Source organism: Symphalangus syndactylus, chromosome 8, assembly GCF_028878055.3.
Source record: "Symphalangus syndactylus isolate Jambi chromosome 8, NHGRI_mSymSyn1-v2.1_pri, whole genome shotgun sequence".
NCBI lineage: Eukaryota > Metazoa > Chordata > Mammalia > Primates > Hylobatidae > Symphalangus > Symphalangus syndactylus.
In genome coordinates this window covers 20,263,079-20,275,441 of record NC_072430.2, presented here as the reverse complement: position 1 = coordinate 20,275,441, position 12,363 = coordinate 20,263,079, and positions in this window count along the sequence as shown.

The following is a 12,363-nucleotide window of genomic DNA, read 5'->3' as shown; positions in this document are numbered from 1 at the left end:
AAGAGAAAACCAAATTTTACATGTGTTTGTGTGTTCATACTAAACCTAATTTTAATAAAACCTTATAAACAAATTTATCCAATCTCAGTAAGCTTTGACCACACAAGGTTTCCATAAATCTTTTATAACCTCTTATATTTTTCTATTCTCTTTTTATATCTGTTTAGTTTTATCCATATCATTTTTTTATTCCTTCAATTTAGTCTCCACTCTTTACCTCCGTTAAAGGGAATTACGCAGCAACATCTGCTGCAGTGGGTTGAATTGTGTCCCCCAAAAGGGTACATCCAAGTTCTAACTCTGGGTACCTGTGAACGTGATCTTATTTGGAAACAAAGTCTTTAATTTAAGGATGTGGAGATGAGATCATCCTGGATGCAGAGCAGGCCGTAAATCCAGTGATTGGTTTAATTAAGAGAGGAATGAAAGAGAGATCTGAGACATACAGGGGAGAAGGCCACGTGCAGACAGGGGTGGGGACTGGAGAGATGCAGGCAGTAGCCAAGGAAAGCCAGGAGCCACCAGCAGCTGCAAGAGGCATGGAAGGATTCTCTCCTAGAGCCTTCGGAGGCAGCACAACTCTGCGGGCACCTTGCTTTAGGACTTTGGCCTCCAGAACCATGCACTTCTGTTATAGGTCTCCACGTTGGTGGTCATTTGTTGCAACAGCCCCAGGAAATTAATACAGCTGCCAGCCTAACACACAATGAAACAGAAACTTTGATGGCCCGGCGCGGTGGCTCATGCCTGTAATCCCAGCACTTTGGGAGGCCAAGGTGGGTGGATCACCTGAGGTCAGGAGTTCGAGACCAGCCTGGCCAACATGGTGAAACCTTGTCTCTACTAAAAATAAAAACAATCAGCCAGGCATGGTGGTGCATACCTGTAGTCCCAGCTACCTGGGAGGCTGAGGCAGGAAAATTGCTTGAACCCGGGAGGTGGCGGTTGCAGTGAGCCAAGATCGTGCCATTGCACTCCAGCCTGGGCAACAAGAGCGAAACGCCATCTAAAAAAACAAAAAAGAAAGAAAGAAACTATACATGTTCAGTGGCACTGACTCAAACTGCTTTTCTGGCTACAAAAGAATTCTTACCTCTGTCCTTCTCTCTCCCTCTTTTCCCTCCCTTCATTCACTCTCAGCATGTGCCCTATCTTTATGTTCAGTCTGATTACCCATAGAAATTTTCCCTACTGAGCTGATTAATCAAAATACCTAGCCATTCATACTACACTTAGGAATTCCTGATCACGCTTAAAAATAGTCAGTAACAGATATGTACAAATAAACCCAGCTATAAATGAGAGTGATTATTGGTGATTTAATTCACTCCAGGATCACAAGGGGGTGAAATCATATGGCATGGATGCGTTTTCAATGATATATTTTTGCTAGAGATATTAATACATTATACACGCTCAGGCATTGGTAAATCAGCCATACCAAATAATTCATTTATTAATTCAACAAATATTTAATGGGTGTGCCAGGGGCTAGGTAAGCTCTCTGCCCAGGAATCTTCGCCTAGTGCAGAAGACAAACCACCGAATATGCAATTGCATTTGGATATTGAATTTGGTGATGGGTGCTTTAAAGGAAAAACTCAGGGCACAGAGAGAGAGGCAGTGGAGGGCAGTGGCAAGGGCATGGGCTATAGGGTCTGTCATCCCAAATCACAACCAGAGGGAGGCTTGCTAAAAGAAAAGCAGTTTATCTGGGAACAGAGCATTGGAATGGGGAAATGCGTGCTCTGGTAAACTATGTGCATATGCAGGAAGGTAAAGGAAGACAAAGGTTTTTAAAGAAGAAAAATGAGGATTACACAATTGTTTGGAAATAATTATCCTTGGCTACAAAGATCAATAACAAGGGCGATGCCAGTCTGAGGTTAGACAGGCAATTGCTGGGAAGATGTCCTTGCAGAAGGATTTTTTCCGCGATGGCCTTTGCGCAAGATCGTGGTTTTTGCAGTCTTTCGTGATAGCTTTTAGTCAAAGACATACAAGCGTGAGGAACTTCTCTTTATGGCCTTCCCCAGCTGTCTTTGTTAGGATTTCCTTAATATCAGTGACTTCATTTTGATTCTGACAACTTCGACAAGCCCGACCAGGTGGGTTTGAATCCTAGCCCTAAACTCATTAACTATGTGCCTATAACAACTACTTGACCTCATTGCATCGCTGTTTCTTAGTTCCTTAGAACTTGGACATAGCCTTTCATCTTCAGTCATGGTCTTTTTGCAGGGTTTCGATGGACAGCCTGAAATGTTTATTAAGCTCCTCTAACTTGGCAGGACTCAAACCCCAACCTTGGTCTCCCCCACAGTGGGCAGTTGCTGAAATCTGTGCACTGTTCTTTTAGCCTTCCAATTATTGTTTCCCCCTTGGGCTCCTTGAAATCTTGCTCATGTATGTGCAATTCACTAATCAGCCTGTGATTTCAGGGGTGTATATATGGGGGTTTTAGGGCTGCCTCTCATGGCTACCCCCATTCTGGGACGTCTGCCTTCCCTCAGTTTCCAATTGCTCTAGCAGTTCAGAACCCCATCCTCTGACTCCTCAGGGTAATAAAACTGTGGTTTTCCTCTTTTTTTTTTTTTTCTTTTTGAGATGGAGTCTCACCCTGTCGCCCAGGCTGGAGTGCAATGGCGAGATCTCAGCTCACTGCAACCTCTGCCTCCTGGTTCAAGCTATTCTCTTGCCTTGGCCTCCCGAGTAGCTGGGATTACAGGCTCGCGCCACCGTGCTTGGCTAATTTTTTGTATCTTTAGTAGAGACGGGGTTTCACCCTGTTGGCCAGGCTGGTCTGTAATTCCTGACCTCATGATCCAACCTCCTCAGCCTCCCAAAGTGCTGGGATTACAGGCATGAGCCACTGCATCCAGCATGATTTTTTTTTAATCTACACTCACTTCTTAGGGTAGCTCATCCATCCTCATGAATGATCCATTCCCATCTCCAGCAGGCAACTAGATGTTAATAATTCCCAAGTTTTCATCTCCACCCCCTGAAATCCATGTAGATTTGAACATAAAGATCCAAACATAAGCTGGGTGCAGTGGCTGACACCTGTCATCTCAGTTATTTGGGAGGCAGAGGCAGGAGGATCACTTGAGCCTAGGAGTTCAAGACCAGCCTGGGCAATAGAAGAAGATTCCATCCTTTAAAAAATTCTAACATAAAGATAGAGAAAAGGGCCTTGAAGACTTAGAAACTGGAGCCAAAGAAGAAATGTTAGCATAAGGAGTTTTCATAGACAAAAACAGAAATCAGGGCAAATCAGTGTTATAGAAGCCAAGAGAAGAATGTACTTGAAGAAGAAGAGAATGGTCAATTGTGGTGAATGTTGAAAGAGCCCTGGTGAGATAAAAACTGAACAATGGTAATTGTAATTAGTACCACGTGGTCGTGGGTGGCCTTAGCAAGGATGCTTTTGGTGGTGTGAAGGAGGTAGATGCTGCATTAGAGAGGGTTAACGTATGGCTGGAGATGAGGAAGTGAAGACAGAGATCCACCCAAAGAGAGAGGCTGGAGCTAAGCAGGTGCTGTCCCTGGAGAGTCAAGAGATGAGGGTAGCAATTTCTCAAATGCACTGAGCCTCTTTCATATTTCCATGCCTTTGCATATGCCCTTCTCCCTGCCAGGAATGCCCTTCCCATCCCTATTTGCTTGAGTCATATCTACTCCTTTTTCAGAACCTCAATCAAGGGTCCAGCCTTACCCACCAGCCCCTTCCCTCCACTGGGTTGGCTATTTCTCCTCTTTGCTCATTCATTTCCTCCCTCTCACCACGGTCATAACTACTGGTGATTAAATAACATGCTTTCTTTCCCTCTGAGTTTGGAAATAAATGGAAGTATAGGCATAGAATCACACAGATGATATTCAAAATGCTAGCCTTATTATATGTAAAACTTGATTGGAGAATATGGGTTCACCTGTGGCCAATTGAGCTTCCTTAGACTTTGGCTCCAGATCTAAATTTTGCGGCGACTCTGCCGAGGCCAGCCATTCACAGCCAAATGCAAGGAGTCCCTGCCCCACACCTGTGAGCCTCTAGAGAGGGATTTGTCCTTCCAGATCTAGTTAGGAAGGCAGGTCTTGGGCCCGACCCAAGCTTTCTTACACCCTGGAGGCAGGGGCAGGCAAGCAGATAAAGAGAGACAGTGAGAGAGTGGGTGGGTCAGGGGAACTCAGCCTCATGTTGGATGCTTTCTCCAAGTCTTACTAATCTGGCAAGTCACTTATCTTTACTCAGGAGGAGTGAGTGGGAGAGAGGCTACAATTTCTTTCCAAGAGTACATCTCCTGGGGTGTGGAATCGAAATTTCCTCATGAAAACTGGCCGGTGGGAGCAGAAATTCCACCTCATAATGCCACCGCCCCCTTGTCCTATCACCGTAAGTTCGTGTCCATCTGCCCTCTTAGAGTGTGGCCACTTGAGGACAGCAATCTTTTCTTGTGCATTCCTATCCTGAGAGCCTAGCACTGTGCTTGGGACACACTAGGTGCTCAGTCTTTATTTGTTGAATGGTAAATGAATAAACATCAGATTAAACCAACGGAGGTGCCCAAAGTCCCTGCAATATGTCCTGACTCCTCTTAAAGCTGCTTAACAGATTTGCAAAACACCTGAGGCTTATCTCTGTGTTAAGCTGAGACCAATGACAGTGAGGGGAAAGAATGATCAAGTTCACAATTTATCCTTTGGTTTATATTTTAATTCCCAAAGATAAATGATACTTCAGTTAGATCATGCTTTCTGTCTCTTTTGCAGGTGTTAGCTTATGAAAATATTGGCTGAGCTCAGCTCCCTGGCGTGAAATGCAAGTCCTGGGAAATTGAAACATACTTGTTTGTGGTAGCCTGGTTTCTTTTATTAATGGCCACTAATGGTCAGCAATCAAGCCACACCTGTGAGAGACAAACAACAATTGGCTTGTTTGCTTGAAGTGAGTATAATTTATGAACTTGCTGATTATTCATTCTCTCTCGAAGTATTAGCTAGAGACATTTGTGCAGAAAGAGAGAGGAAAATGCCCACTTATCTAATTTTAGTAGGCAGTGTGGAGTTATCATGGCTTTGGAGTCAGAAAGCCTCGGCTATAAAACCCCACTGTCACTAACTAGCCATAACCACAGCTAAAGATCCTATTTCTCATCTGTTAGGTGGTGGTAATCATACCTGTCTTTCAGAGTTGATAGTGAAGGTTAAACAGCTCAGCATTGTCTGCAGGCCTCCCATAATACGAGTGCAACACAATTCCTTTATTATTATTATTATTATTTTCTTATTAGGAATTCAATGTGGAATTTTTTTCTTTATTATTTAATATTTTTTCTTTTTAGGAATTCAATGTGAGACACAGTTTCATTCCTGTGCCATTCTGCTATGTTCCTAGGAGTTCTATCAATCTATTTAACATTTAAAGGTAGTTGCATCAACGTCTCTCTCTCTGTGTGTCTCTCTCTCCCTCTCTCTCGATTCACGCTTTGGCCTCTTAGAAGTTTCCCTCTAATCTGAGTGACAGAAGAAGAAAGGACTCCTGATGGGGCTCACACATAGGTGGCTGCAAGATGCTGGTGCAAGATATAGATGGAGCACTGAGCCTGGAGCCACAGCCCAGACCTCAGGAAGGGGAGGGGGAGCCAGCCTCTGGGGTGCGGGGATTGGCCCAGGTCAGAGTGGTGCAGCTCTGCAGCTCTAAGGTCATGTGTTGGTCCGCTAGGGCAGTCATAACAAAATACCAGACAATGAGTGACTTGAACAAGAGAAGCTTATTTTCTCGCAGTTTACTTCGTTCTCACAGTCCAAGATCAACGCAATAGTAGAGTTGGTATCTCCTAAGGCCTCTCACAGCGTGTGGATGGCCGTCTTCTCCTTGTGTCTTCAGAGTCTTCCCTCTGCATGTCTCTAGGTCTAAAATTCTTCTTTGCATAAGGACACCAGTGAGATTAGATGAAGGCCCACCCCAATGACCTCGTTTTTAAGTGATCACCTCTTTATAGGCCCTGTCTCCAAATGCAGTCACATTCTGACGTTTTAGGGTTAGGACTTCAGCACGGGAATGAAAGGGGATGGAGTTTAGCCTGTAACACCACCGAACCAGTGCCTGAGGGAGAGAGTCCAGGACACAGGTGAGACCTGATGCTCTGAGACCCATCAAATGCATCCCATGTGAGATTCTATCTCCTCCACTGTCTGGGATTTGGCCTTGGGGCAAGCTACAGAGAGGGTCCTTTTCAAAGACACCTTGGCAATGATACTCTTTCTCCCTTCCTTCTTCTCTCTTTTCCTCATTCTAGGAAACATATCCACTGCACTAGAAAAAGGTCTTCTGAAACTTCTGTTGTGCTCTGGCCTTTCAACCAAGGCCTTGACATTTGACACTCCAAAGCATACATTTCTGAAGCTCTGGCAATCTTCTCTGAAATACATTGCTTCTGCCATGAGTTTCAAGATTGTATTTTAAAATTTGGAAGCCAAGAATTGCCATCATCTTTGTTCCCTTTCTTGTGGCATTCTTTGAGGCATGGGGCTGGAAAGTCCTTGTTGCCTGACCTAGGAGGAAACTACGAGGTCAGAGAAATTGGTCGGGGAGCAGGGAGGGGGACACGGTAATTCATGTAAGCACAGTATAGCCTCTGAACTCCGTCTTCTCGAAAACCCTGGCTCACTAATATTTCTGTGACACCTCAATTGCTGGGACAGCTACTAGTGTGCCAGTCACTTGACATTTATCTTGATAATCAGATGACAGATTTCTGAGGGTCAGGGACATGTACCCATCTTTGCTGTGCAATCCCATATTCCCTTTGACATAGAGGAAGAACATAATCATTGACATCATACAGCTGCATTCAAATTCTGACTCTGCCTCTTTTTAGCTATATGACTTTGAGCAAGTTGCCTAAGTTCTCCAAGGCTTAATTTCCTCACCTGTCAAATGTGCTACTAATGATACCTACCTCTGGGAAGAGCTGCTGGGAAGACCGAATGAGATATAAGATATAAAGTACTTAGTACCATGCTTGGCACATGTAACTGCCAAAAGATGTTAGTCATTATTATTTAAAATATTTGTAGATAGATTAATTGATAGGGTGTGGGTTTAGCTACAGCACAGTGGTGGCAATGGTGATGACGTGGGGAAAAAAGGAAAAACGCATTTTCCATGCAGTAACTATATTTGGCAACAAGTCTTTCCAATTCTCTGTAATAAAAGGATTTTGTTTTGCTCAGAGCCCCCTTTCAGTCTCATAATAATGCTTATATATAGTGCCTTTTGTCCCAGAATCTTGGAGCAGCCCTGAAATCAAAACACGACAAGAGTTGGATGGTTGCAAAAATAAAAGCAACAATTTGCTTTTGTTTTTGACAAAACTCTCTCCTTCCTTTCCCAGTTTGCAAGTTGGCGACTGGATATGAACATGTATGTATATTTGACTTGAGTCTATGTCTAGCCACGGACAATAAATGATAATAGCTGCTTGCAGCTTGGCTCTGGGACATGGAGCGATGTGAGAGGCAGACCTCATGATGTTCAGAAGGAGAGCAATAAGAGAAGGATGAGAAGAAGGAGTAGGGAAAGCCTTTACTGAGTGCCTACTAGGGCCAAGAATTGTATAGAGGCTATCTCATTTAATCCCAACAGCCACTGCCATTTATAGATGAAAACGAGGCTCAGCAAGATTAATAATTTATACAAGGTCACATAGCAATTAAGTGGTAGAGGAAGGTCTCAGATTCAGCCCTCTCTCAATCACGAAACCCATGTCCTATTGCATTAACACATTGCTTCTGTCTTTCTCTAACAGTATTTGTCTTCACTTTCAAAGAGTGTAAAGTGAAAGAAAGGAGGAAGTCCACACCCTTGGGTTTGGGGGCATTGGATCCAGTGTGCAATGTGAGAAGTAAAATGAAGAGGAGAAATGATCTGGAGAGACTTTCTGATGAAGCAAACACCAGGTATCCTAGAATTTCAGCAAATCTAAGACTCCATCAAGTGTTAGATGCCCCATTATTTTATGTATTATTAATAAAGAAAAAAACACTGCCAATTATAATTGGCATTGATTGAAAGATACATCCAGATTTCAGAGGTATTCAAGTAGGAAAAGTGTGCATCTTAGAATTGATGATAGATTGCATTTATTGGTGTCTCTCTTCTCTTCTGTATTAGTCAATGTTTAACAGGGGACACAGTTAACTGTGTCCTGTTAACCTGTTAACCTGCTAGATGTTTAAAGCACAAAGAGATTTAACATAGGGATTAAAAAGCACTAGCTCAAGCACTGCAGAACTGCCTTGTCAGGGGCACCACTAGTTGTGCAACAATCTAAAGGGGAAGAATGAGGTGGCTGCCACTGGGGCTAGAGAGTTTAAGAACTCTGCAAGAGTGTTAGCCAACTGTACAGTTGGAGAGAACATAGCCCGTAAGACTTCCCTTGCTTCTGAAATTAATTGCAAAATTTGAGGGGCTCCCTAAACCTTCTTCAATTTGGATAATTTGCTAGAAAGATTCCTAGAACTCATAAAAGCTGTAATACTCATGGGTATGGTTTATTACAGGGAAAGGTTACAGGTTAAAATCAGCCAAGAGAAGAAGCAGAGGCTAGAGAGGGTTCCAAATTCACAGTTGCATGGTCTTCTTTTCATGGAGTTAGGATGGCGTTTCTTCCCAGTATCACTTTGTGAAAATACACATGGAGTGCTGTGGACCAGGGAGGCACACGCAAGCCTTGGTGTCCAGAGTTTTTACTGGGGCTCTGTCACGAAGGTATGGTTGTCCATATGGCTGATCTCAGTCTCTGGTCCCTATGGACCACACTGATACAGTGTGACCCAAAGCACTCACCCTAAATTGCATTGCTGGTGTTTCTGGCATGAGCAACCAGCATCCTAAGACCATCTGGTGTGACCAGCCCCCACTCTAAATTATATTTAGACTATCTGATGACCCAAGGCCCCCAGGCAAACAAAGACACTTCTATCAAGCATGATATTCCAAGGGCTTCCAATTGCAGAGAATGAAGGCCAGACCTGTCTTTGGGCAAGATCCATATCTTTACTACATAAACTCACAACTATATCAGGAAGCTGATACTGCTACCAAACCAACACATGAGTGTCTTCTGACAGTCATGACATTAGGGACAAGGCAGTGGAACACAGCTCTGGAAAAATTCCAAGACAACACCATGACCATGTTGCCACCTCACCCTGCCCTCCAAATCTTCCTTGAGGACTTTAACTGGTGGAACTTTTTGCATCCAGAGCCCCAAGTACTAGGGTTTCTGGGAAGTGCAATTTTTAGTTTTGCAGCCTGTGCAGTAGGAAGGTACAGAATAAGGCAGTAGAAATGGATGCTGAGTGTCGACAGATAATATCGAGCACACCTCCCAACAAGAAGGCAGAAAGCAACCCACCTGCAGGCAGCTTACATCATCCTCAGCCCAGAGAATTTCACCAGGGCACTGGGAAACAATTCAGTCATTCTGGGAGGCCCACACATTAAATTTCCCTCTATTATTAATCCCTCAGGATTTCAGGAAGATAAAATAGTCATGGCATTTTGAAAACCAGCTCAGAAGATATAAGCATATGAAATGGTGAGTGTTTGGTGAACTGCCCAGTAGAGTGCTTAAGCATTTGGTCTTCTGAGTCAGTCGAAACTTTGGCTTAAGGCCTAACTACATCATTTACTAGCTGTGTGACCTTCAGCAAGTGACTTACCTTCTCTGAGCTCCAATATCCTTATCTCTATACCGGGGATAAAGTTACCAATCTCCTAAAATATTGTGAAGATTTCTGGAAATGGTGTTTTTAAAGTATTAGTGCAGTTCCTGGCAAATGCTTCAAACTCAATAAATGGAAGCTGCCATCGTCACTGTCATCATCATCATTGTTATCATCATCACCACCACTGAGGTCATTATCAGGAGGAAGAAAAGAAGGAAACATTTTCTAGGCTTTTAAAACTTCTTTCATCCACTTCTGACCTCAGAATAATTACAATAATCTATTATTGTGTCATAATATCTAAAAAAACCTATCTCGACCATTGTGGGAGGAACCATATTAGTTCAGCAGAGTAGCTGGGTTCATGCTGCCTTCTCTACCTTCGCAGGCTTCTCTGTGAGGCCTGGTAGAACGATTTACTCTTCTTCCTGCATTCTTACTGTGGAGTCTGTGTACCTCCAGTTAGCTCTTGCCTCGTTACCCTTTCCTGTGTCAACAGCTGTGATTGATATCAGGATGGATTCGAAGTCAGGCAGCTCTATTGCCACTAGCAGTGTGACCTTGAGCAAATCAGTTCATTTCACTGAGGCTTTGTCTCTTCATCTGGACACTGGGGTCATATCACCCACCTCACAAGGTTACATAAGATGGTTTTCCCGCCGGGCGCAGTTGCTCACTCTTGTAATCCCAGCACTTTGGGAGGCCGAGGCGGGCGGATCACGAGGTCAGGAGATCGAGACCACGGTGAAACCCCGTCTCTACTAAAAATACAAAAAGAAATTAGCCGGGCGTGGTGGCGGGCGCCTGTAGTCCCAGCTACTCGGAGAGGCTGAGGCAGGAGAATGGCGTGAACCCGGGAGGCGGAGCTTGCAGTGAGCCGAGATTGCGCCACTGCACTCCAGCCTGGGAGACAGAGCGAGACTCCGTCTCAAAAAAAAAAAAAAAAAAAAAAAGATGGTTTTCCCAGCATGTAATAGGTTCTCATAAACATCATAGTTACTAGAATTAGTGGACGTATCTGGTTTTCCCACTGTATTATAAATGTGTTAAGGACTATATTAGTCTGCTCTCACGCTGCTAATAAAATCATACCTGAGACTGGGTAATTTATAAAGGAAGGAGGTTTAATTGACTCACAGTTCAGAATGGCTGCAGAGGCCTCAGGAAACTTACAGTCATGGCAAAAAGGGAAGCAAACACACCTTCTTCACAGGGTGGCATCAAGGAGAAGTACGAGTGAGTGGGGGAAGCCCCTTATAAAACGATCAGATCTCACGAGAACTCACTCCTACCCATGACATGTGGGGATTATGGGAACTATAATTCAAGATGAGATTTGGGTAGGGACACAGCCAATCCATATCAGACACTCTGCCTGACACATGGTGGATCCTCCAAAGTCCTTGCTAAAAGGGAAATAAGGGTTCTGGGCACTTGGGATGAGATAAAGCATCAAGAGCAGGTGGGGGAGTACAAACCAGGGTCAGGGTACTCAGAAGACCCTGATCACATTCTGCCCCTCACTCCTCTTTCCTTTCCTTTCTCCCAGGAAGTAATATTTTCTTGGGCTTTTCTTAGGCCACTTACACTGAGTAAGGACACCCTAGTGACTTTGTTCTGGATAGATCAAAGCCCTTCTCAAACATTACCTCATCTGCTTCCCATCAGCCTGGGGTGGCAGAGAGCTGGTTGGCCCAGAATGATTGTTTCCATTCTACAGATGAAAACAACAAGGACAAGGATGCATAAACTGACTCATGGGTTGAATCAGTGCTCCTGGGCAGCCCGCCAGGACAGTGTTGCTTCCTAATGACTATGGCGTTTGTTTGAAGTTTATAGATTGAGTTTCTGCCACGGTGGAGCCAACACCAACCTCCTCACACTTACCCAAAGTGCCTGGATTATTTTTATTTCTCTATACCTTTGTGTTAGGGCTCCCATAGATGGAAAAAAAAAAAAAAAAAGGAACTCTGGAGTCTGACTTTGCAGCAAGTCAATACAGATCCCATGTATCAATTTTTAGCTGGTTTGCCTTTACAGGGAAGCTGGAAAATTTTTATTCACTAAGTCACCCTGCTTCATCCATGATGACCCCTTAACCAGGAATCTCAGTACTAGGCTATGATAGCATTCTGTACAAGTCTCCACCACTGTGCTAAAATTATTTCTTTGTAAGAATTGTCCTCATGTATTGAGGCTGGGCATAAAGGGGCAGTAAAAAGAACATTTGGAAGTAGATTCAGGGGACCAAGAATCATTGTCTAAATTCTTTGAGATTTTTTCCCCTCTAAGAATTGAGGAAATAACATGTGTGAAAAATCACAGTGCCTGACAAATAGTAAGGCCTCCTTAAACATTAAACCAGAATCCCTGGAATTTGGCTCAATCCCTGGCTCACAGTAAGTGCTCTGTAAACATTTGTTTGGACTGTATAGATATTTTGAATATATGGCAGGATTATTTTTATGAACCTTTCCTACCTAGTTCAATTCTTAATTTCTTCTTCTTTTTTTTTTCTTTTTCTTTTTCTTTTTTTTTTTTTGAGACGGAGTCTCACTCTGTTGCCAGGCTGGAGTGCAGTGGCATGATCTCGGCTCACTGCAACCTCCGCCTCCTGGGTTCAAG